Below are 27,625 nucleotides of genomic sequence, written 5' to 3'. Positions count from 1 at the left end.
ATATGTATTAAGGCCCAAGGCCTTTCTTTACTTTGTGCCATATTTCAGACACAACATATTATACTTACTTTACAACAATTAACCTCTACATGCTGGAAAGTGTTTCAGGCTACACATAATACATCTATTAATTAATTTATTTATGAATGCAACATTTATGTATAGAAATTGTTTTCTAAAAATGAAGGTCAACTAGTTGAACACAGCATGCAGCAATAATTTCATTAAAATATTGGGGAATTTTAGTTTACGATTGGAAAATTAGCTTGGCATAGAGTCAATGTCTCTGTGTGGCGCCATTCACCCAATTAAAGTTTTAACAGCTGCTTAAGTTTTTTGTGGATTTTTTTTCAATAGAGAAAAAAATATTGGGCACCATTTTATACAATTAGTAGAGCATAAAACATGTAGTGTGTCTAATTAAATGTTTAAAACTATTGACATCACATAGCTACTGTTGAAGTAAATGAGGTGGAAAATGATTACAATTCCCCATTGGTAAATGGATTCACAATACATTCAAAGACTCGTTTGATACGATGAATTCAATCCTGATTTGGGTGATGGGCTTTCCTGACCTTTTCACACCCTACAGGTATGTGCGTGTTTCACCAGTTAATCTCTATAAGATGGAACACTGCAAAAATAATAAGGCCTCAATGTTTTTCTTTTGTTGTATTATTCATAGTGTACAGATACAGCTTTCAATAATAACTGAATACTTTATGTCCCACTACCTACCCTATGTAAACTTCCCTGCACCTTTCTGTTGAAAAAATGAAACAGCGAGTTAAGAGAGAAAAATGTGTAAAACATAAAAGTAATTCTAACACAAAAAAAATCTAACCTTGAACTTTATGCAGTGTTGGTTATGGAAGAACAAATTGAATGATGCTTACAGGGATAATATTTTGTTTATACAATCAATCTAAATCTGGCAGGTTTAGAATTATGCAGAAATTCATTTATACCGTATATATCAAACAATTATATTTTCGCAGGAACTGTTTGAATATACAGCACTTATTAAATATATTAATATACCAGGGGGTAAATGTATTAACATGCGGGTTCTTCAACACCCGCGAGTTCAGCGTCTTCGGCGATTAAATTTAAAGCGGCACTGCATTGTAAAGGGAAACTTTTCATTGATATTTGAAAACATAGGGATCATTGATCCTGATCTATATGCTACATGGATCCTCAGTGAACACAGGATTTTTACAAAATAAAGGATGGTCCATGTGCGCAGTATGGCCAACATTTCACCATTCATGATTCTTCAGTGTGAACAGGCTTATTAGAAAATGGATGAGGTTCGAGTTACGATAGGGATCAATAAACGGTGAATGGAGAATTCTGAAAATAAGTTAGAGGGCATTACATATTATGTGTGAATCTTCTTGTTGAGTAAAACAAAAATACAGCTATGCCTTATGCATGATATTTTACAATCCATCGACTGGTTGGATGAACAAGCATACATCAGTGTTATATTGTAATGGATTTAGTCACATGCAGATAGTGAACAACATATACGCTCTGATTCTTACACATTTGGCGGGTTTGTTTTGGGTTGAAACTGTTCAGTAGGCATGTGAGGCTAAATTCCTAGACCCAGTCCTGTGCTATTTCACTGTTCCCTGTCTTCCTCTCAGTTGCTTTGTATTAATTGGCACCTCAGATTTGCTCTAATTAAAGGGGTTACGAGGGCAGGTGGCGCCATTCTATTTTCATAATCCTTGTGCAACGTCTGTATAATCTTTTTTGTTTAATTAAAATTAGTGCATAATAGGGGTGCATGAACTTTCAACAGCTTTGTTCCAGCAAAAGTTCATCGGTCAGGGACAGTGCAGCAATTATAACACAGAAACCCTGTAGACTGTGTTAAATTCACGCCTCGGTTTGCAGCTACATCACTTCTAGATTATCCACAGCTCTTGGAACCTCTTTGTTATTGTGAATTTGAAATTTTATATTTTTCTTTAATAAAGTTTCCACATCAATCATTATTTACTTTTAATATACTTTTTGGATGATCATGTTTATATTTGCTATGGGCAAAATGTAAAATAATATATTTTCTTGGAAAAATAAATCACATAAAATGATTCAATTAAAATATACATTTATGAGGGGAAATTTTTAGAAATCAGGTAAAATCATTGCTGTACTGCATTCGGTCTCTAATGTATTTTTGCATTATATTTGGTTTTGGACTCAAGTTGATACTATTCTGGGAATGTGTTTACCTAAAGCGAAAATAATCTTTTCATTGTCATCACTTGGATCAGATGGCCACATTAAATGAGAAGGAGAAGCTCTCTATTTTATGCATGAGCAAGTTTGTTTTTTCAGTGTATGGCAAAAGCATTTCTTGAATTCTAGAAGGGTGTGTTAGATGCATTCTGAACCAAGACATTTGAAGAAAAAAAACTAGTCAAGTGTAACATTCTGCACAAACAATAACTCCACTGTATTCCTCCATGATGAAAGGCTGAAATGACATTTCAGCCAATACTCAAGCATAGAGAGCACTTTTTGGAGTTACAACAATTAATTGGTTTCATATGTAAAAGACAACCACGACTTGCATCATTATGAAGGGAATATCAATCATATTAATGTTATGCGCTATATAAATAAATGATGATGATGATGATGATGATGCCTGTTTAAAGAATATTTTACAATGTCAAACTGCCTCTGTTAAAGCCGTCATTAGAGATTGTAGAATCGATCAACTAATTTAATTAAATAATTCACCACCCACCAAACTCATCATCATTTAAGACTTGACAAACCACATTGTAATTCCGAAATGATCTCTATTGCACATCTAGTGCTGATGGCTTTGCCATAGATGATGAGGGAAATTATGTTTACCATTCTTGGACTGAAATTGCACCTGATGATATTTCTGAAGTGCAAACTGTAAGTTCTCAGACAAGTGACCGACAAGGACAGTCCAGAAACAAGCTGAGTAGATAACCAAGTGCAGGAGATGGAGACTGGTCAGTACAGGTCCACTTGACAACATAAAAGCAAGCAATAAAAATGACAGCAGTATTATAGAAACAAACTGAAAAGACATCTAAGCTTATAGTGTGTCACGTACCAGTAGGGTTAAAACCGGATCCTAGTAGTTCAGCCGGGATTGGCGTTACTCTCGCTAGGGGCGCGGAGTCTAACAAGTGAAAGGTGTTCACCAGTGATTCCCGCAAGGGAATATGGGCTTTTGCGGCTTCCACTTGCAGGTCGCGGTCCCCTAAGGAAGTTCCCAGTGAACCACAATAGAGAGAGCGTAGAATCAATGAGGGATAAACTTGCCACTTGATCGAGATGATGCCGGTAATGTTTTAGCGACGTTGCCACTTGGGAGTGGAAATAGCAGGGAGATACTGCAACGTAGATACTCGGAAGTTGGCTTGCAGGCGTAGAATATAGTTGCCACTTGGGGGGTGCTGGCCGGAGCTTCGGTAGCGAAGCCACCAGAGGTGGTGTTCCCGGAGGAATAGCGGCTTGGAACCTCGGAGAGGAGCAAAACACAGGAGCTGTATCCAATACTAGAGTCAGGGACTGACTGAAAGAACCAGCATTGAGTTCTGGTCATAGGGTTTAGATATAGTGCAGTTCCTATTAGGCAGCCAATAGAGGGCAGTGAGAGCACAGAAAAGGACTAGACAGTTCTGCGCATGCGCAGAACACTGAGCGCTGAACGGAAGAGGGGAACAGACAGCGCTGGACGGTGGCAGCGGCGTGGAACCAGGTAAGTGAGTTTTTGTTAAACAGGGGGAGAAACCTGGTGGAGGAGACCTCCAGAGTCAGCGGGGACTGGCGCCGGCTCCCGCGGAGACAGCGGGAGTCCGGCGTGTGACAGTACCTCCCCCTTTAAAGGTGGGCACTGAACACCTAGGACCTGGTTTTTTCGGAAAACTGGAATGAAATTTTTTCAGCAGAAGAGGAGCACAGATGTCTGCAGCGCGTACCCAGGAGCGCTCTTCGGGGCCGTACCCTTTCCAGTCAACTAGATACTTGATTGTTCCCCTAGAACTCTTGGAATCCAGAATATGGCTGATCTCGAATTCATCAGTTTGTTGGAGGGAAAGAGGAGTAGTAGATGTAACGGGCACAGTGAATCGATTAATGATGAGCGGTCTCAATAGGGAAATATGAAAGGCATTAGCAATACGCAGAGTGGATGGTAGTCGTAACTTAAAACAAACCGGACTGATTACTTGAATGATCCTATAAGGACCAATGTAGCGAGGAGCCAGTTTCATACAGGGTACTTTAAGACGAATATTCTTTGTAGATAACCATACCTTGTCGCCAATCTTCAACAGAGGAACAGCTCTGCGTTTCTTATCTGCCGCTAACTTGTAGCGAGTGGAGGATTTTTTAAGCGCCTTCCGAACTCAAGACCAGATGGATAGAAAGTCCTGCCGAAGAGTGTTAACTGCTGGTACTTGGGTGGGAGGGAGGGCTGAAAATTCTGGCATGCGAGGATGGTGCCCAAATACCACGGAGAAGGGAGTGGATGATGTGGATTCATGAAAGGAATTATTGTGAACAAATTCTGCCCAGGGCAATAAATCCATCCAATTCCTCTGATTGGCTGAGGAAAATATCCTGAGAAACGTTTCAAGATCTTGGTTTACTCTTTCCGTCTGGCCGTTGGTCTGGGGATGATACGCGGAGGAGAATTTCAGACGGATGCCCAGAAGATGACAAAGGGACCTCCAGAACTTTGAGACAAACTGCACCCCACGATCCGAGACAATCTCCGCGGGACAGCCATGCAGTCGGAAAATCTCCTTTACAAAGTGTTGAGCCAGGCATACTGAGGACGGAAGGCCGATGAGTGGAACGAAGTGTGCCATTTTAGAGAAGCGGTCCACAATGACCCAGATGGTATTGAATTTATTAGCTGGGGGTAAGTCAGTGATAAAATCCATGCTAATATGAGTCCACGGTTTGGTAGGTAGTGGAAGAGGGTGGAGTAGCCCCTGTGGGACTTGGCGGGGGGTTTTGTTTTGAGCACAGGTAGGACAGGCAGCCACGAAATCTTTAACTTCAGAGTGGAAATTGGGCCACCAGTACTGTCGAGAGAGTAATTCTGATGTTTTACGGGAGCCAAGATGGCCTGCGAATCGTGAAACATGGGACCAGCGTAGGAGACTCTTCCGTAAATGAGGAGGAACAAAAGTTTTCCCCTGAGGGGGAATAGGAGCTGGAGTTGTTGAAAATAATTTTAGACATTTAGAGTCCAAGATAGGACGTTCCGGCAAAGTGTCTGTTCCCAGATTACCTGGAAAAGCCCGAGATAATGCATCCGCCTTCTTATTTTTTATTCCGGGTTTGAAAGTGACCCGCAGATCAAATCGGGTAAAGAAAAGCGACCAGCGGGCTTGACGTGGATTCAGGCATTGGGTTGTCTGGAGATAGAGTAAGTTTTTATGATCCGTGAAGATCGTAACTGGATGACGAGCCCCCTCCAAAAGATAGCGCCACTCGTTTAGGGCCAATTTCATGGCCAGAAGTTCTTTGTCTCCGATGGCATAATTACTCTCTGCTGGCAGAAATTTGCGGGAGAAGAATGCACATGGATGGAACCTGCCTTGGAAGTTTTTTTGAGAAAGGACTGCCCCCACACCGGCGGAGGATGCATCCACTTCTAGAAAGAAAGGAAGAGAAATATCGGGTTGCTGGAGGATAGGTGCAGAGGAAAAGGCTCTTTTGAGGGAATGGAACGCTTCCAATGCTTCTGGGGACCAAACCTGTGGTGTTGCTCCTTTACGGGTAAGAGCTATCAGAGGTGCCACAATAGAGGAATAACTAGCAATAAACCGTCTATAGTAATTGGAGAAACCCAGGAAACGTTGAATGGCTTTGAGTGTGGTTGGTTGGGGCCAGTCGATTATAGCACGAACTTTCCCGGGATCCATTTGTAGGCCTGATCCAGACACTAAATAGCCCAGGAAAGGCAATTTAGAGGCCTCGAAAATGCACTTCTCCAATTTGCAGAATAAATGGTTGATGCGTAATCTGGAAAGAACTTCAGCCACATGTAGGCGGTGAGAGGAAAGGTCTCTGGAGAATATTAGGATATCGTCTAGATATACCACTACGTAGGAATATAGTAAATCACGGAAGATTTCGTTAATAAAGCTTTGAAAAACAGCAGGAGCGTTGCATAGGCCGAACGGCATTACCAGGTATTCGTAATGCCTGTCCCGTGTATTAAAAGCCGTCTTCCACTCATCCCCAGAGCGTATCCGAATCAGGTTGTATGCACCGCGGAGGTCGAGTTTAGTGAAGATCCTCGCACCCTTGATGCGATCGAATAGCTCGGTGATCAAAGGAATAGGGTAGCGGTTTTTAATAGTGATGGTGTTCAAGCCTCTGTAGTCGATGCAAGGACGGAGTGCTCCATCTTTCTTCTTCACAAAGAAAAACCCCGCTCCGGCAGGTGATGAGGAAGGTCTAATGAAGCCGCGTTGCAGATTTTCCTCGATGTAACGTGTAGTAGCCTCTGTCTCGGGTAGTGAGAGCGGATAGACTCGGCCTCGAGGAGGGGTTTTCCCTGAAAGGAGATCGATGGGACAGTCCCAAGGTCGGTGGGGTGGTAGACGCTCGGAAGAGACTTTGGAGAAGACATCCACAAACGAAGAATACTGGTGCGGTAGGATAACCGTAGTGGGTTCTGGAATTTGCGTGAAGCCGAGAGGCTTGACTGGTGTCAGGCAGTGGTGAGAGCATGCTGGGCCCCATGCGATGATTTGTGATGAGGGCCAATCCAGATGGGGTGAATGAAGATGGAGCCATGGTAATCCAAGGATGATTGGGCTGATGGTCAATGGCAGGACGAGAAAGGAAATTTTTTCCCAGTGGAGGGCCCCCACTTGCATGGAGATAGGTCTGGTACGTCTAAGAATACTGCCGTGAGGGAGACGGGAGCCATCAATGCCAGTGGTGGCCATGGGCCTCCTCAGCGCAACAGTGGGTAGCGCAAGTTGTGTTACTAACGATTGTGATATAAAGTTCTCAGCTGCTCCTGAATCCAACAAGGCTTTGGACGACCTGGGCCCTGAAAGAAGATGCAAGGTGACAGGAAAAGAACAGGTTAGATCTGGAAAAGAAGTTGGAGAGGAAGTAAAAGTCCCCAGACTGACCTCTCCAGTGCAGGCTAGGGTTTGTCGTTTCCCGAACGCCGGGTGCAAGAAACCAGGAGGTGACCAGAATCTCCACAATATAGACATAATTTGTTTTTCATCCTTCTCTCCCTTTCATCCGGAGTTAAACGGGAGCGCCACAGTTGCATAGGCTCATCCGTAGACGTGGGTGGCTGAAAGCGAGGAGCTAGCCGGAGGGTAGTACGTCTAGGAAAGTCTTTCTCGGACGATCTTTCCCGAAGCCGGAGATCTACCCGGTTGCAGAGAGAAATTAATGCGTCTAAGGTGGGAGGTAATTCTTGAGTTGAAAGGGCATCCTTGATTTTCTCTGACAGCCCTTGCCAAAAGGCAGCGACAAGCGCCTCATCATTCCACTGGAGTTCGGAGGATAGAGTCTGAAACTCAATAACGTATTGAGCCACAGACCGTGAGTTCTGACGGAGTCTTAGGATGCTTGTAGCAGCAGATGTTACTCGTCCTGGTTCGTCAAAAATCCTCCGGAATGCTGAGGTGAAGGCTGTAACATCGTTGAGGAGTTCGTCATTACGCTCCCATAGAGGAGAGGCCCATGCTAGGGCTTGGCCGGATAGGAGTGAGACCATATAAGCCACTTTAGACCTGGAGGTAGGAAAATTCTGAGGTAATAACTCAAACTGGATGGAGCATTGGTTTAAAAAACCACGGCAGGAGTTAGGGTCACCATCAAATTTGGAGGGAGTTGGCAAACGCAGAGAGGAAGCAGCTGCAGGAGGACCCTCAGCGACTTGTGGTTGTGGTTGAATAGCCGGCTGAGGCGGAGCCACCTGTAGTGCGTCTAAACGGGTAGCCAGAGTTTGCAGACATTGTAAAAGTTGCATCTGAACCGCATCTTGGCGCTCCACTCTTCCAACCAAGTGTTGAAGCATATCCTTGGCGGAAGGTTCTCTATCAGGATCTGACATGGCTGGTTCTTAGTGTCACGTACCAGTAGGGTTAAAACCGGATCCTAGTAGTTCAGCCGGGATTGGCGTTACTCTCGCTAGGGGCGCGGAGTCTAACAAGTGAAAGGTGTTCACCAGTGATTCCCGCAAGGGAATATGGGCTTTTGCGGCTTCCACTTGCAGGTCGCGGTCCCCTAAGGAAGTTCCCAGTGAACCACAATAGAGAGAGCGTAGAATCAATGAGGGATAAACTTGCCACTTGATCGAGATGATGCCGGTAATGTTTTAGCGACGTTGCCACTTGGGAGTGGAAATAGCAGGGAGATACTGCAACGTAGATACTCGGAAGTTGGCTTGCAGGCGTAGAATATAGTTGCCACTTGGGGGGTGCTGGCCGGAGCTTCGGTAGCGAAGCCACCAGAGGTGGTGTTCCCGGAGGAATAGCGGCTTGGAACCTCGGAGAGGAGCAAAACACAGGAGCTGTATCCAATACTAGAGTCAGGGACTGACTGAAAGAACCAGCATTGAGTTCTGGTCATAGGGTTTAGATATAGTGCAGTTCCTATTAGGCAGCCAATAGAGGGCAGTGAGAGCACAGAAAAGGACTAGACAGTTCTGCGCATGCGCAGAACACTGAGCGCTGAACGGAAGAGGGGAACAGACAGCGCTGGACGGTGGCAGCGGCGTGGAACCAGGTAAGTGAGTTTTTGTTAAACAGGGGGAGAATCCTGGTGGAGGAGACCTCCAGAGTCAGCGGGGACTGGCGCCGGCTCCCGCGGAGACAGCGGGAGTCCGGCGTGTGACATAGTGACACTCAAGCCATCCATAAGCAATGGATGTTCATACATATGCTGAGATGCGACTCTCTAACATTCTTTAGTATCCCAGCTCTCTATTGGAATCATCCATTTTCATAACCCAACTCTTTCAATGTCATCCACACTGTCCCCCTCCAAGCTTTCCTCCTCTTACCTGTGGCTTGCATGTTTGCACTCTCATAAATGACCCCTAGTATTGATTTCGAAAATGCCAATTAAGCTTCCACTGTAATGTCATTTCTAACATTTAGTAAAAGACCTTCTATTTACTAGTGACACTACCAGCTAAGAATTGTACGCTCCATCCTCTTTTCTGTAGGGCAAAATCCTCTGCAACATCAGGGGGGGAAGACATTGGCTTTGCTTCATATTTGTATGTCAGATGTAATTCTTACATATGTGACCACACTGCTACGAAAACCGTATTGCGGCAGCTTAAGGGCTATTAGTGAGTTAGATAGTAAACAAAGTACAATATTTTCATACTTACAATATTCAACTGCACTTTTAATTATTTTTTTCATTGGATATTTGAGAAGTTGGCGACAAATTGACTTCATTTGAATTGTGGAGACAAGTTTATTTAGGCATTATTTGTTGGCATAAAAATACCTATTTTACCACAAAGGCGTGTACTTTTAAGGTGTAATTATGGTTTCAGACTTGAAAAAAGATACTCAGGTTTTTCTCTACTGTAGCATGTGTCTAACAAAAAACTAAAAAACTTAGGGGGGAATTCAGTTGACGCACTATTACCGTTATTGCGGTAATAGTGCGCTTAAATACTGTTATTACGGTAGTTTCAACGCCGGCTTTTTGCTCGCAGCTCCCTAAGCTGCGAGCAGAAAGCCGGGTTAATATTACAGTAATAACGGTAATAGGTTTTACACGACGGTACTTCAGGGGGAATTGAATTCCCCCATACAATTAGTGTTAATAAAAACATTGGTGCACTTATTATATAATATTCACAGACGCCCGTATATACTAATGTCAGCCAAAGTACATAGAGTGGCTTGAATTTTTTTTTCAAGGTACAACACATTTGCATGGGTGTGGTCTAGCTGAAGTGGTCATAGCTAGCACTTGAAAATCAATAGTCCATTATCCCTAGTAATTGCATACGCGCACAACACAGATTTTTGACTGGGTGAGACCGTAAGATCAAGTCAAAAAATCCCCCTACTCTAATTCATTTCCCACCCTCCCTTTTCCTTTGTAATTAATTTAAACGCTAAACGGCTGATAATGTCCCAATGCACATAACCTTCCTTTGTCCTATGTATAACCTTCCTGAAATAAACACAGATACATGTTTAAATTTTAGCGCACTGAGGACACATATTTATTGTAAATGATGGTGATAACGAAAGCAGATGCAAGTCCAGCTAAACAGCTAATACTCAGTCAATAGGTATAGACAATCGATTCTGAATCCCAGGTGCTAAATTATGGTGTAAGTGAATATTACACCAAAATAATGCCCCTTCTGGCCTCAACAGGCATGTTTGCAAAAAACTATACCCAGGGCATTCGCACAAATGACCCCAACAGAGACATATATTAAAAGGGGAAGAATCCTGCGGCCAGACAAACTCATACATTGTATATAAACCGCTGACTGCATTGCTTTCCAACCAAAATCTGAGGTCCTTTAAAGGGAATGCAGCCTCCACCACCAGACCTCAAAAACTCAGACAGTAAACCATAAATTTGCGCAATAAACAAACCTAACTCTTCGTCCTTGAGGTGCAGCCCATCATGCCTATAAATCTGGCTGCCTATGCCAATCTTCTCAACCTCTACCTGTTGGGATATAAGCAAAGCCACCTAGACAAGGTTTCTACTGATTTAGCATAATCTGTTTTATGTAGGAGGAATTCCCTGTTTGCCCCTATTGGTGGCAGGGAGATAGGCCTACGGGAGCAGTCATTGATAGGGTGAGGACCCCCACAATGCAAGCAAGTGTGTTTGAACTTGCAAAAGGCGCTTACGGCATTGCTTGTTGTTAAAGACAAATCATTTGTTCCTACCAAGAAAGGGTGAGCTTGTTCTACACAAGGTAGGCTGTCTCTTCAACAACGCTCCTGTATGTCCTGACATGTTAGCCTGCTGGACTGCCATCCAAATCTTGAAGTCAAACGGGATGTTCTGCACCCCACTCAGCTTCTTTGGAAATTTCTCATCATACACTCGCCACATCATATCAGCGCTAGCTACATGCATATCATGGATCATATGCAAATATTTCAAGATTTCCTGGCAGTCGCTGAGTCTAGTGTCTAAATATACTGATGCAAAAACGATAAACCCCAACAAACAGTTATAGTATGTTTTAAGTGCTTCTTCAGCACCGCCATTTTGTACCCTAGCCTGGGCCATACACTTTTTACCACATAGTTCACATATATACCCTTGTCAGTTTTTTTCACAGAATCTAGCTTGAAGACCCTGAAGAATAGCGGCACCATGTCGCCCCCACAGTGGAAAACAGTGGATACACGTCTTAAACTCCTACTAGCGTGACAACTAGCCCTACTTAAATGGGATAGGAGAAGCCTCACCAATTTATTATTGCATCGGCCGAGGAGTCGTCAGCTGTTCTGAAAGCATCAGAACCCGAAACCAAACCCCAGTCACCCACAAGTCTCATACTCACTGGGTACCATCGAATGAGACAGTCCTTCAACCGCTTCCTGGTCTTCTTGTGCCACCTGCGCTCAGCCAACATGCAGTTGTGGGTGTATCGGTAGGATACATCATCTGTAACTGGAAAACCTGAAACAACAGAAGCGTTAACAGGCGAAAGATCCTTCCGGGAAATGGGTGTAGTGTAAGGAGGTTTACTGGACGAGAAAAGAGACTGAGTCCAGTAGATGAAATATTGGGCAGGGCACTGGGCATCTGGAGCGGGCACAGGACTGGGGTAAAAGACGGCAAGTGGGAAGGGAAATTGGGAAGCTGAGGAGGAAGAGGAGGTCTGGGGAGGTTCTGAAATACTGGTAGGGGTGGGCTGGAGTCACAAAAGGAGCCTGTCGTAGGGTAAAACACAGCACAGGGTGGAGCTATGGAAGGGAGGTGATAGCGCTATGGGCTATGAGAGCCCGGGGGGGCAGCCAGGCGTGGTTGCCAGCAGAGGGACGCTGAGAGATGCCAGCAGAGCAGGTTTATTAGTAGGGCTGTGACCCCTTTGCATTATTGATATGGCTGCCAGTCAAATGACCAGGACTGTCGCCAGAGCAGACCTGCTCCGACAGCGCTGGTGAAATGGGGCATCGTGTCACCAGACAGTATGAGGGATCTGAGATCCCTCCACCAACATCACTTCTCCAGGCCTGTAAGGCATTAGTGGGGGAAGCGCTGCTGGACTGGCATTCCGCAAGCAAGCAAGGAGGGCAGTATTCCTCCATGGTCACAGCATGAATGCGGAGGGCTGGCATAAAAGGAGTGAGGGAGCAGAGTGGTATAGTATGGAGGTCGAGAGGGGTCGATGAAAGAGGGAAAAGATTGAGTGTAGGCTGGAGGAATAGGAGTTCTGGCTCACAGGTGGGGTGAGGCAATGAGAGGTAGAATAGGGGAGGAGGAAAAAAGAAACAATGGCAAAGTAAGAAGCAACAAGAACAGACCAAGGAGAAGAGCAATACAAGAAACACACCTTATACTACACGAACAATCCCTGGAGCTTTTCCTGAGGCTTTCTGTTCCTGCTTTGCTATAAAGGCTAGCTTATCCACTCCCCTTCCAAATTATTGGATAACTCAAATTAATGCTAGAAAATTTAACCCCTTGCAAGTAGTACATTGATATACCAAAAGCCTAGCGTTTAATTACATTTATCCCTAGGCAGGTCTTCATTTATTTTTCTCACTGCCAATTTACTGCTAAACTACTGTATAATTACATTCTTATACTCCCTCTCCCTGGTAATTAATTTCCCACTACCCCTCACACAAAGGGTGTAACTAGAACTTTGGAGGCTCCATAACACATTTTTTAAAGGGCCACTAAGGAGTTTTCTACCACTACACTTGGGAGATGCTTCTGGTAGCAAGACATTTTCATAGGTGAGGCATCTTCCAGATGCGCATATTAGAAGTGTGAATAGTAGGTGTGCGCAGGGCTGCCATCAGAAATTGCGGGGCCCAGTACAAATGAAACGGGCAGGGGCCCCACCAGCACAACACCCAGCACCCCTCCTTCCCAAAGCCCCCCCCCCCCACGATAACCGACTGCACCCCCCCAACCACTGTCCCAGCTTATATATTTAGGGGCAGATATAAATGTGGCTGAACTGCATTATCATCAATTACTGATACAAATCTACATTAATTACTAAGAGCAGCATATTTAAACTTTGTGTGCTCTGAATCACTATTGGAAGTGGGATTTATTTTGGACTGTGGGACTGAATCACAGATATAGACTTATTGTTAGATTGGATTTGCCATATGGCTGTGAAATTGAATCACTTGAACTACATCTCAATTATTGATTTGTGATTGTACATCAAGTAGTGTGGAGAGGAATATTATTTAATCTAAAAGTTAACATAGTTTTAGGCAACCGGATATGTATTTATATCCACCAACATCATTTCCTTGCTTTCTTTATTGCTCCCTTATGCGTCTTTTCCCTTTAAAGTACAATTTTTTAATTTTGTTCAATATTGTATTTATTAAAAACTAAACCTCCATCTCAAATGATATCAACCCTTCAAGATATCCTAAGCATTAACCTAGGTTATTGCTAAATCCTAATAAGTGGGAAAAGCAGAGTCAGATCTTATCACACTATGACAAGGAGCCTTGTTAGCAGGTATAGATCACACAAAATATATATATCTCTCGCTCCTATTAGTGATAATGGGTTTATATGGATGTAAAATGTAGTGGAATATAAAATGCAAAGGGATTTATTTTGCTTGGATTAAGGATATAAGCTTGGCTATCAGGAGTGGTGACACCCCCTGGCCTGATTGACAAAAGAGGTAGGGTTGGGGGGTATGGTCAATTTGCTTGTATATATACAGACGTCGACCCACACACCCTGTAAATAGGAGCAAACTACCACAGCATGGTTGTTAATAAGCAGAGGTGCAGTGGCTTGGGTAAAATAGCAGATAAATGGAGGCAAACTTAGACAACAATGTAATACACACAGTTGAGTTGAACATTGGAGTAGGAGCATTCAATGTAAATCACAGTAACAGGCAATTAACTCTAATAACATAATTACTACTAAATTCAGATATTATCATGCCGTTCCTAACTGGTATAGGTGGCTGATCACAGTAATGTACCTTACTCTAATTGTGTTAATTCAGTATAAAGTATGAATCACTTATAAACTACTCTCACACCTGACCCTCTGGATAACTACACTTCTGACTAATAATGACACATGTATCAGGCAGTGGTGTGTATGATTTCTCAGTAGTGTACATACAAGAACCCAGAAATAACCTCACTAACGGATGGAAGTGGTGTCTTAGGGGCATATTTAACAAATCACGGTAGTGCACTATTGTGCACTTACCGTGGAATTAAAGTCCCGATGTGCCCTCCGCAAATTTATTAAAGGTGCATCGCAGCAGATATCATGGATATCTGCTGCTTTGCACTCCTGATCGTTTTTGTGAGCAGTCACCATTCAACAGTATGGTGACTGCTCCTGGCCGCAATCTAACAAGTCCCGAAATTATTTTTTTTTCGGGAACTTGTCTTGATAATGTACACCATCTGGAGCTGGCGTACATCATCCGAATTCAAGACATCCACTGCTGTCAGCTCTGCTCCGAAGAGCAGAGCTGGACAGCGCATGTGTGGAGGGATCACATGATCCCTCCCTGTCACTCAGCGCGCTCTCTCTGCAACGATAGTTGCAGAGACAGAGTGGGGACTTTGTGCGCATGTGCGCTGCACATGCGCAATTGAAGGAAGAAAAGGAACGAAGAGGAGATCCCGAGACATCGCATCCGAAGAGGGGGGGGTAAGTGTGATTTTTTTCTATCACAGAAACAGCAGTTTTCCGGAACTGCTGTTTCTGTGTTCCCCTTTTAATAAATTTGAGAAATAGTTCAATCCTTATCCTTGCGATAAGGATTTATAACTATTTCTCACTTTTGCCGATTAATGATAAATGTGCCCCTCTGTCTGTCCTGGATTTGCATATATGTTAAATGAACAATAAATCTCTTTGTGTGCTCAGCCCTTAATCCAGTTCTGTCTCTGTGTAAATCCTAGCTGTCTTTATGCCTCCATTATGTGCTTTTTCCCTTACAGTACCTTTATCTCTTTTAAAATAAAAATACTTACCTACATGTTGATTCCTGCAGGCTGCTTCTTCCTATAGTATCGGCAGGAACTTCAGTGTGAGGTCAGACCACACAGTCAGCTGACAGGGAGAGGGGGCGGATCACATGATCGCAGGGGTGGAACGATCATTCCCCTGCGAGTGTGTTTGAAAGCTGGCTGGCTGTCACTGGCAGCCAGGATCAATGCAGCAGTGGGGATGCCGGGGTTAGAGGAGAGCGGGCCCCCTGGTGAGCCCGGGCCCCATATGCCAGTACCCCCCCGTACCCCCCTGATGGCGGCCCTGGGTGTGCACGTAGTAGGAGTGCACAAAGTAAGAGTGCAAGCTGGGCTGACCATCCAGATTTATCAGTGCAAACCCATATTTTGCAGTAATCTTCAAGAATATGTCATAATTGAAGCCCGGTGATTATCATGGTAATTCGAAGTTATAATCTTATTCATAATGCCAATGTATCATGAATCTACTTATAGTATTACTGGTAGAGACACGTGTATGTATATATTTGCCATTACTATGTCAAGCATTGCTTATTTATAAACCATCGAGACACAAGCTTGTCCCCAAGCATTTATCTTGGAGATATGCTTTTCTACAATATTCTGCATCATTTTGTTCTTTTTTTAAACCAGTTGTCCAGCACAACATAAACATTGTGCTTATTTTCTTAAATAGCACTGGACTATAAAGCAGATCAATACATGATAATATATAAATATATATATTATAAATGTGTGTGTATATATATATATATATATATATATATATATATATATATATATATATATATATAAAATATATGTGTAATATGTTTTATATATCTATATAATAAATACACACACACATATATATATATATATATATATATATATATATATATATATATATATATATATATACATTTTTATATATATATATATATATATATATATATATATATATATATATATATATATAAAATGTGTGCGTGTGTTTTATGTTTTATAAATTAAGTTCTACAAGTAATGCATATGACTTCCGTTATGCTAGCAGTGGCACTTGCTAATGTAATCCAGTTCAGTATTCACTTAGTAAAAAGCATTTATACGTTCATGTGTACCTTAAATACTTTGGGAAACTTGGAAAGTACTGTATTTAGTTAGATTTCAGTGTGAATGGGTAAGTGTAAAAAGCATTGATTTGTGCTAACCTTCATACAGCTGTTGAGATCTTGGGATTAAGAGCAGGGAATGTTTGGCAGTCATTGAGCTAATTTGGCAAAACGATTGTTAATACATACTATATATAACATGTGGTTGGCATGGATCCTCAAACTCCAGATATATTTCATGTAATCCTGTGAAAATGTTGGGTTTTATTTTTTTGGGAGATTCCAGTTATGTTCACATTTATGTTGTTTTTTTCATGAAATTCCAATTTTCGTACAAGTTTATGTTGGAGTTTAAAATTATTCTTGGAACTGATCGTTTGTATACTACAGTATAATGTTCTGTATCTCAAATACTAAAGGATTGATTTTAGCAGCATCTCTCTGTTTTTTTTCTCTCACAAGTGGCCTTTGTGGGAAAACACTTGTGATTGGCTGTTTGGTGAAGGTTAGTCCTCATTGCCCTGGCTATAGTCATTCTGTGTAGGGTTGGTTGTGTGTGTGTGTGTGTGTGTGTGTGTGTGTTTGTTTATTTTGATTTTTCAGGTTTGTGTTTTCTTTTTCCTATTTTTAATTATGAAGCATTTATCAATGTGGTGAGTTTGGAAAGTATTTTATTTAATAAATGTTTATTTTTATATTGACTGTGTATCTTTTTTTCTTTTTTTACAACTCATTTCATGAAATGGGTAGGAGGCTTACGGACCCCTATCCAGTATATCGGAGCTACTGGACTTGTGTAGTGGACCCAATCCAAATTGCCTAGTATTTTTGGGAATGGGGCATGCTAGTAATTAGCCAACAGGGCATGCTGCCTAGATCTGTGAATAGTGAACCTCAAATGTGACCTTCGAACTAAGACCACAGTGTTCGTGGTTTGAATTTTGAAAAAAATCAATAAACCATTATATTAATATGCCCTATTTTTTTTAACTTTTAATAGCAAGTTAAGTACTTTTTAAACATGCATCAAATGGTAAATTCACTTAGCTGTGCTTCCACAAATATTATCTCCTTTACAAAATTTCCCTGGACGTTACTGGGGACGCTCTGTTCCTCTAGCCACCTGCCAGAAAAGGGGGGATGGAGAGCAGGAAGATCAATCACATGAAGCTGTATTCCCGAGGCTGCGGCTTTAACATTTTATGTAATTAACATTACGAAAAGTGAGCATACTGGTGTACACAACAATGCTATGGAGATCCATATCCTGTCAACTAGTTTGATTCAGAACATGCTACTATGCTAAATATTCTGTAAATGTGTTTTTGTACTTTAAGGCATACTTGTCAACTCTCCCGAAATGTCCGGGAAACTCCCGGATTCCGGGTGAGTCTCCCAGACTCCCGGGAGAGCATGGCAGCCTCCTGCATCTGCCCACTTCCTAGTGAAGTGGGCAGAATGAAATCCAAAATGCCGCGATTTCCCTGAGAATTGCTACATTTGTCCCCGCCCCTGCTGTAAAATGACCCGTTTACGTCATTACTTCATGGGGGTGGGTCCATAATGACACGATTTTCTGAGCCCTGCCCCCCGCACGCCCACCTCCCCCCAGCAGCTCATGGACCCCGACTGCCATAACTTGGCAAGTATGCTTTAAAGTATATTTAATATAAATTATATACTTTCCTGCAGTTTAGTCCTTGGGTTTGGGAAATGGAGAAACCGATTTGAGTGTCCTGCTAGTAATTAGCCAAATGTCTGCCCTGGGTTTAATGCTTTTAATGTGCATTAATAAAATATATGAAAAAGTTCCTATTTGAATTCAGAAAGGTTCAGTATAGGATCTTGAATTATTGGTTCTTCTATATTTAGGAAACCATGTCTAAAATAAAGTAGTACATTAAAAAAAACTTTCCTTTTTTCCCACTTTGCCCATGACATTACCCTCTTCATGAAATTGTTTAGCAGTGCTCCTCAGTGAATGTAGGTAAAGGCTCATGATGATTTTATCTATGAGTATAACATAGTCACCATGTGCATCAGTGACATACTTTTATCTTTCAGGTTTTATGAATGTTCTCAGTTTGTCAATAAAATACCCCACACCTGTGATCTTGTTGAAACAGTTTTGTTCAGAAAAGTAGAACATTTATCCTACAAGAAAAACACCTGCAAATATAATCATTGTTTTTATGTTTCTCAGGTCACAGCATTGTTTTGGTGTAATATTTGGAATGTCACCTTGTCCTCTTTATGTAGGGCATGTCAGCTTTCTCTTGACAACTGTTGCAAGTCAGCTGGGTATAATGATGAAAACAAATGTTGTCAGTAGTAAAACAATTGAGTCGGGAATCTTTCATCCATTGTATTTGCCTCTCTACACCTAGAGTGCTCAGTGGATTTATAGAGCTGAGCATTTCACACCTGCAGATGATGAAATGAAAACAAGGCAAGCCATGATTGCACAATGGTATCAAACATTCTTTTCATAGCTATGTTCATCTTTATATATGTATGCATGTTAAACTGTGTTACTTACATAAATAAAGCTGCAAATACAGTAAAATTACAATTGGAAAGATTAAAAATAGCTAGGCATTTTCAAAGAGCATGACTTGTATGCCCACTTGCATCTACTTTTGGGGTCTGCACATGCACAGGTGCGTACTCCTATTGACTTTGTATATAATACAGTACGTATCTGTTGTGAATATTCATTGTGATTTTGAATGTACTACTCAAAGTCATGTCTTGCACAATCGACCATGTCACCCTACTTGTAACACCCCCTGTCCTTGGCTAGAATGTGTGTACTAATCTTTGTGTGTCCTGTCTGCAAATGGACTCTCTTACCTTGTGTTCAGTTTTGCCCAGTGCCTCCACCTTTGTCTAAGTACTGTAGGCTCTTCGTGGGGTAGTGTCTTGGAGTTAGCAACACCAGAGAGAGAGACCAAGGAACCCTCTGCCCCCCTATACCCAAGGCATACACAAAGGAAATATTCTCACACCAAATTGGTCTTTATAATTTTATATAAAACTATACTACTATAGTGTGAACAATACAATAGCATAAGCATAACAAAATAAAAAAACACACTACATAATTTTGTGCACCACACCTAAAACAGATCTCTCTAGTATATTATAAACTTGAGGTACCTATATTACCACTTACATAATACTTCCTATACTAAAATATTCATATAAATCTATATACGATATCTATCTAAATATCTTTAAACCTCTATAAACATTTAAAATAGCAATGCAGTCCTCATTAAGCAAATACATATATATCTATATTGATATGCAGCTTTACCACAAGGTCCCTTCTTCTTTCAGTTCCAGTATAAAGCAGTTGGCAGCCTGAAGTGCAAGACAATGTCCTCTCTGTAAATATTACTTGTATAACATAACACTTTTGCTGCTTTGATTTTATTAAGTCCAATCACTCTAACTAACTATCCCTATCTAGCTAACGAATATGGCTCAGTCCAATCACTTGAATAATATAAGAAACATGGTTACTTATCAGTCTCTCTCTTTCTCTCTTTGCTCCTCTGTTCAGACATCTCACAGCAGTCAAGCTTATAATGTCTCCTGTTATAGATCTCTCTCTTTCTATACATCGCTGGTCTCTCTCATCACTACTGTATCTCTTGTTCAATACTGTTTCCTCTCCTCTCCTCCATACTCATTCATCTCTTCCAATTGCTACACATCAACTACCAGTATCCAGGCATTCCTCTCACCTGTCACTTTTCCCTCACTCCCTTGGTCTCAGTGATGTCACTGTGAGCAAAGCTTTATCAATCCCTGACATTAGTCCATATGTGCGGACCATCATGTCCGCTGGCACTACATTCAATTGTTTTAAAGCTGCCTCTTCATTAGTTTATTGTTATCCATCTTTTCCCTAATACACCACTTTACAAGCATTTAAAAATCCCATCCAACAAAACAGATTCTCTATTTTGTGCGTATAGTTGGATGCATCATTATGCCTTTCTTGTAGAGGCGAGGAACAACCCCCTAATCCACCATTGTCTGGTCGATGTCGGGGTGTATAGGGTGGTATGCCATACCGCCACTTCTCCTATTGTCTTCATTGTAAAAACTCCATTCATTGTCAAATTCCATTCACTTACATTCCTATTACATTTTTCATACCATCACATATAAATGTTCATTTCGACCACTGGTCTGCCCATCATACTGTTAAAAATATTGTCCAACTACAACTTGCTGCACAAGTCCATGCAGACATATGTCAAAATAAGCATGCACTCTGTATATACTACTGGATGCAGTAGTTATAAGGAAAGTGTAACATAAACACATTTAGATATACCACAGACTTTTTAGATTTTTAGAGACAAATAAGTAAATTAGGAAATTGCCTGTGATTCTCAAAACCCAATGTAAATTTTGGTTGCATTGAAAATAGCTGTCAGAATACCAGTCTGACATGACCTTCTCCTGAAACTTCTTAGAATTGATGCTACTTTACATCTAAATGAAACATAAATATAAACACACTGAAAATGCATAAAATGTTTTCCACATTTAGCACAACAGCTTATGTTACTCATTAGTTTTAACTCTCTCACCAAATTAGAAGGGCATTAGGAGGGTGCTGCACCTGGCTTGGATTTGATACCTCCTCACTCATCAGCCCAGTCATACCGAGGTATAAACTTTGAATACACCTGGCCAGTTCTTTCCTATCATGCACATCAGGAGATGGTCAAGGTTAATGGGGGGGTTATATATGGATCAATGTTTAATGTACTGATGTTGAAAAATATGAAATGAATCTACAAATGCATGAAAGGGGATATGTATGTGAATGTTATATTTTGCTGTAATTGCCATCTCTTAGTTTAGTTTTTGCTTAGCTGAAAAATGTATTTGCTGTCGAAAATACAGTGACACTGAAGTAAGTAAGAAAACCTAATTCAAATTTCAATAGAACAAGGATACATGTGTCTTATTGGCCAGTCTGAAATGTAAAATGTGTTACATTTAAGTAAGTAAAACTTTACTACTAAGCTTTAATTGTACTAGTTAATCTTTGTACAATATAGAACAGAAGATTTACAGTGTTTCAACAATACAAACATCCATATAATACAGTGATCGAAGTTGAAATTTAGAAGTGGTGGTATGGAAAAGTGAATGGAATTTGTTAGTTTTACAATGAAGGCAGAAGGAGAAGTAGATATGATCAACGTTGATAAACTTTGATGATGATAATAATATTTACTTCTTAGTAAAGTGTTTATCCGGTTTCCAAAGACTCACATTTATTCAGATATGTCATTTGGTGCTGGAAAGTAAATGCATAAAGTTAATTGAAGTTTTTTATTTTTATTGCTTTTGTTATCCGTTTTATAAATAAATCCCAATAATCGGGTAAGTTATCCTGTTACTACTTCACTTTTGTCTCACTATTTTCTCTATTTAGCAAATAGTGGCTGATGAAAGATTTTCTGTTGATGTTTATCACAGCGATAGAAAGTCTTTCTTGACATTACTTATCATTAAAATATCACCTAGGGTAGCTGAGCAATGCTCAGCTCCCCGCCGATACTGGATGCCAGTAGTAAGAGGAGTCTTAACACTCGCCAGGCCAGTTCCGTGTCCCACTGCATATGTGACAGCCGGTTTGCTGGCTCACACTGGAATTGGAAGCCCAGACGAACAGAAATTGTTTTGTTTTTTTTAAAAAAACACATTTTTTCAGTTATCACTTCCTCTTATTGCCATCCTGAGATGGTGATTGCTTCAGGGGAACGGCTGTGGTATTTGTACCACCGCTGTCCACAATAAGAAGGCATCCCCATGCTTCTGGGTAAGCTTCACCAGAGACCTCTGACGATACTCTTCACTGGCCAGGAGGCTTTACTAAACAGGGAGATGCCCAAAATACTTATTTATTGCTTTTCTCCCTTTGATAAATAGACCACCATATCTTTCACTCCTTTGCACAACAACTTTCTCTGCCTGCTCTTTATGCTAAGAGTATCAGTTATGTCTGTCTTCATTAGGGTTCTGTGAAGCTCCAGAAGAAGAGTTTGCTATGAAGCTGGCTAATTTCAACAATTTTCCAAAATTACATTATTTACAATTCTTCATGCAGTCAATTTGATTTATTGTAATTGGCAAGATCCCGATGCGCTCTCAGTTTTTAACAGCCACCTACGATCTCTGTGGGAGCCGTAGGCAGCATAATACAGCAAGTAAAAGATAGGGAGAGTGCAAATGTGGGTTTCTTTTACTGTCAGAGCATACAGCAGGTACAGTTTTGTTTGACAAATAGTACAAGCTAAGTACTTGCACGAGCCATCAATTCACAAAATAATGTGGATTCAACAATCTTGATAAATAGAATTTTAAATTTAAATTTTTATAATTTTGCTAGGTGAGCATTTAGGTAGACTATGATGCCTTATAGATTGTAAGCTTGTGAGCAGGGTTCTCTTACCTCTCGGTCTGTATGTATTACCCAGTATTGTCTTATTAATGTTTGTTCCCAATTGTAAAGCGCTACGGAATTTGCTGGCGCTATATAAATAAATATTGATGATATGTTGGATCAGAGTCGATGGTCTGATTTTTGTTCCTTGGTGACCTCAACTCTATATGTCAACCTATACCAAAAACGTTACAGTGCAGAATTAATTAATTACCCTCATCCCTACTCTATTTATAAGCCAAAAGTCCTGCGAAACATGAATTTTCAAACACAATGCGAGATATATAGATATATATAGAATGGTGAAACAAAAGCATAGCTCAAAGATTGCATCGCAGGAATGGTGTCTCTACGACTTTGCGCATCTGTAGTTATGAAATTGAGAAGGCAGCTCATTATTGGTTTCCAACCATTCACATACAGTTACATTCCATTCATTTACTTGTGTATATATATATATATATATATATATATGTATATATATATATATATATATATATATATATATATATGTATATATATATATATATTTATATATATACGTTCTGTTCCATGCTATTCATTCCTCATATGTTGATGCATCTCTTCTTCCTTAAGTTGATCACACATATTGATGCCCAATTTGCCAGTGTCCCAACACTATAATTTGCATGGTTTCAAAACAAATTATTCTGCACACTCAAGATCAGGTTCATTCCTATGTGATTTTATCAAGCGGAATAGAAAGTCTGCTCAGAGCTCTTTCAGTGGACCATTCCATACATTATTTTCTATCTCCTCCCCTGTCCACAAATTCCCCTTGCTCTCGCTACACAACTCCTTCTGCTCTGTCACATACAATTTCTATTACCATGAATCAACCCCTTTCCTTTCTATTGTATATGCCCTAATTTCTTTCCCCTTCTTCTTCCACTATTACTTTCCTCACCTCTTATAACATGTATCACACAGCTGCATTCCGTCCGCTAACATTTTTCCCCTACTTTCCCTTTTTGCAAACTATAAAAATAAAGTTAAAGAATGTGCTTTTTTTCCTTTTTCTTCTTTTCCATATTTGAAATGATTGTGGTATTTTTAATCAGAAAGCATTTTTACCAGTACAAAAAAAAAAGAAACTGGAACAAAGGTTCACAACAGTTTCTTCTGTGCAAGTAACCCAAGTTTTACATTTGTACTGGCTAAAACCTGAACTATTCAATGTCATTTGGAAGTTTTTAGCAATTTGTATCTAGGTTGCTGGAATGTAATGCAATCCGTTCCCAGAGCTTGTAGGAGAAAGTTTTACTACATAAGCTAACATCTATTGTGCTAGTGCATATGTCAAAACCTGCTTATTTTTTTGGCTAATGAAATGGCATTTTTTATTGTATAGAAACAATATTTCAGTGGAATACTCTATCATGGAATAATAATACCAATTTCATACATGGATAGTGTTGACAGCTTGCTGGAATAAAAGAACAATATTTCATTTAAATTGACTTGTACATTTTTGTAACTAGACTAAAATGAAGTAGGAGCTGTTTACCGTTCTATAATGTGAAATCGGTCCTCTACTGTTCATCATCATCATCATCCCATTGTAAAGCGCTACGGAATTTGCTGGCTCTGTATAAATAAATGATGATGATCATCATCAACAACATTATCATCATTTATTTATATAGGGCCACTAATTCAGCAGCGCTGTTGTATAAATGAAACAATATCGCAAGTTGTAAATAATTGTGAACACAGCCAATGAAATGCATTATCATTAATGATTATTGTTGTTTAATGTATGTCTACATTTAACTAAATTAATAAGTGTTGAGATACTTATGGCAAAAGTCAAGCAGAATGGCTGCTTCTGTAGTCATTTTAGTGTCATTACTAATAAATATCTAAGGATGCAAATGCACATTTTACCAAAATGTCCCAACGTTATAACATGCACGGCCTCACAAATACGCTGGGTATATGGATAAAAACGCATGGAAACTAATGTGTACTTCAGATGTGTTTTATTCATGCATTTTAACTAATTTTTCAATGCACTTTTCTTGTGTTATGCTTTTACCAATATCATCTATTGTACTGGTACCATGGGTTATTATATGAGAAGTAAGGGAGTCGTGCATTCTAAAATCTTAAAAGCAAGATTAACATTTTTTTAATAAAGTTGTATTAACGGCAACATTGACTCTGATTTGATCTGTTGTGATATGAAAGAGGCAAGAAAATGAACAACTCTTATTTGGAAGATGCAAATGAGTATCTGGATTTCTACTTTGGGACAGTCTTTTTGTAGAATATAATTCCTCCTTCATTTCAGCGATTGATAAATAGTTGAGACACAAACCATTAGTAAATCTTGTGTCACCTTAAAGGTTCATTGATACCTCTAAGAACGGACAGATGGGGCACTAATTTCTACCTTGCTTATTTAAAAATGCGTGATTTTTACATTTCTCGCTGGTGCATTCTGCCAGGTTAAAAAGCAGCCTTACAGATCACTAAGCGCTTGTTTTGTTTACATAAGGGAATGCGGAAAACAGAGAATCTATACTATCTATACTAACTATATGGATGACCAGTTTATTGCAAGTGACATGTGGTTCTCCAAAGTCTTTCTGCTTAACCCAGGTACCATGAGAACCTCCATCCAGTCTTGCTCTGTATATACATAAATACATTTTCATAAGTTGGAAAAAAAATAAGATACATCAGATCAACCACTCACATGCTACTAATCAATCTTTTGAGCTGAACGCCATCATTCAGTGTGATTCAATTTGTAAATGGGTAACTCCCTGGATCAACACTTGTAGACCAAATTATATAAGCTGGAAAGATACCAAATCCTGGCGTGATGCTTAGTCAGACAAATCTGCAGAGACTACAACTCTACTGCTCTACCAAGGTAACATGTACCTGAAGATGAGAGCTTCGTTCCTCCGATTTCTATCAAGATCATATTATCTTTTGTGGAAGCCTGTTGTTAAAAAGGTCTGCAGAAAGTTATATTGTAAACACTCTGAATAAACTTTATACAAGGTAATGTAGTATTTCTTGAACAACATGTCCTCGTAGTTGAGATTCCACAATGCTCATTCATTTTGTTTCTGGATGTAGTATGCGTTTTTGGATAATTGGAATTAGCGGTTACTCTGCATTGCAACCAGGATCTCTAGCATTATTTTGTTTACTTACTTCCAGTCAATAGAGAGTACTTTATTTAGCACATTCAGCGTTCTCCTAGGCAGACTTCAGCCTGCCGTAAACAGTTGTGACGTGCAGAGGAAACCGACCCAAGGAACGAACACTGATAACCATAATCAGTTTCCAGATTTAGCTGTGACACTGTATTCCTCCACCAGCTTCCCCTATACATTACGATGCTACTGCTGTGAGGGCTGGAGGAAGATTGTCAGATAGGGAAAGAATAAACTGCTCTCTACTGGCTGAGGCAGGGTTTAGGATGAACACCAATTTTTTTGCTTGTATACTATATAGTAAAACAAAAATATAACAGGAATTGACATGGATGGATACAACCATTAAATATCATTGATGACATAGGAAACTCCCATATTGTCCAAATCCATTTGTAAAGAAGACACATCTGCTGCTGCACCACTCTGCAAATCACTTAACTGGCTCCCCATTCCCTCCAGAGTTCAATTCAAATTGATCACACTAGCCTACAAAGCCCTTCACTTCTCGCTCCAACCTCGAAGACTTATGCAACTCTCTGCTCCTGACAAGACTCTCCCACTGCCACCAATCTTTCAAGTATTCTCCCAAAACCCACCTATAACTTACCCTAGCCCCATTCTAGAATACTCTCTCTACACCCTCTACCTACCACATCCAATTGTGCACCATTAGCTTCTACTGTCTCTAGTTTCCCCCTCCCTCTAGACAATAAGCTCTCTGGGGCTCTACCCTATGTCTCAAGTCTGCTCTCTACCCTATGTCTCATGTCTGCTCTCTACCCTATGTCTCATGTCTGCTCTCTACCCTATGTCTCATGTCTGCTCTCTAACCTGTGTCTCATGTCTGCTCTCTAACCTGTGTCTTATGTCTGCTCTCTAACCTGTGTCTTATGTCTGCTCTCTAACCTATGTCTCATGTCTGCTCTCTACCCTATGTCTCATGTCTGCCCTCTACCCTATGTCTCATGTCTGCTCTCTACCCTATGTCTCATGTCTGCTCACTAACCTATGTCTCATGTCTGCTCTCTAACCTATGTCTCATGTCTGCTCACTAACCTATGTCTCATGTCTGCTCCTCCTTTGCCTACCTCCAATGTACTTGTTATGTTATCTATGGTTAACTTGTATTTTTGAGATTTGTATGTTTTTATGTTTAATTTGTCTTTATGTAATTTCTAACTGTATATATGCTAGTTATAATTATACTTGCATGATTCATACTTGTAATTTGTACATATAAGTTGTTATTATGTTTAGTTTGTATTTGTGTGATTTGTATCCTGACTGCCAGCTCAGTGGAATTTGGACACCTTACAAATAAACGATAATTATGATCATGCTTTTAGATTACTATCCCACATAATTCTGTATAAATATCAAACACTGAGAAAAAGCTTTCAATGCACGACATTATATCATTAATAAATAAATTATGAAGAATGAACACCAAGGTTTTAACATTCTTAACCCACTTATAGTCATTTATATGAACTCTCCCATAGCAAAAATATTTGCAAAACCTCCCTACACCACATAGTTTGCAGTATACTTGTCTACAGTTTTAGGCTATGTGACTCATAAATTACATGTTTTAATGATCGATCATATGGTTTTGGAGGCAAGTATAAATGTCTC

The 27,625-nt window shown here is 40.4% G+C and overlaps 1 protein-coding gene across 3 annotated transcripts in view; it reads left to right on the top strand.

The window, feature by feature from the left end:
* Nucleotides 1-27,625, top strand: part of BMPR1B (bone morphogenetic protein receptor type 1B) — a 349,352-nt gene that overhangs the window by 195,101 nt on the left and 126,626 nt on the right. Inside the window, exon 1 of one of the 3 annotated variants that reach the window (XM_075201561.1) lies at nucleotides 15,624-15,641. The exons of the other annotated variants lie outside the window; for them this stretch is intronic. The gene's annotated coding sequence lies outside the window, so the exon portion shown is untranslated. Of the gene's footprint in view, nucleotides 1-15,623; nucleotides 15,642-27,625 lie in introns of those variants that run through there. 3 annotated transcript variants of the gene reach the window in all.

Source organism: Mixophyes fleayi, chromosome 1 (assembly GCF_038048845.1).
Source record: "Mixophyes fleayi isolate aMixFle1 chromosome 1, aMixFle1.hap1, whole genome shotgun sequence".
Classification (NCBI taxonomy): domain Eukaryota; kingdom Metazoa; phylum Chordata; class Amphibia; order Anura; family Limnodynastidae; genus Mixophyes; species Mixophyes fleayi.
This window is presented reverse-complemented; position numbering and strand designations above follow the sequence as displayed.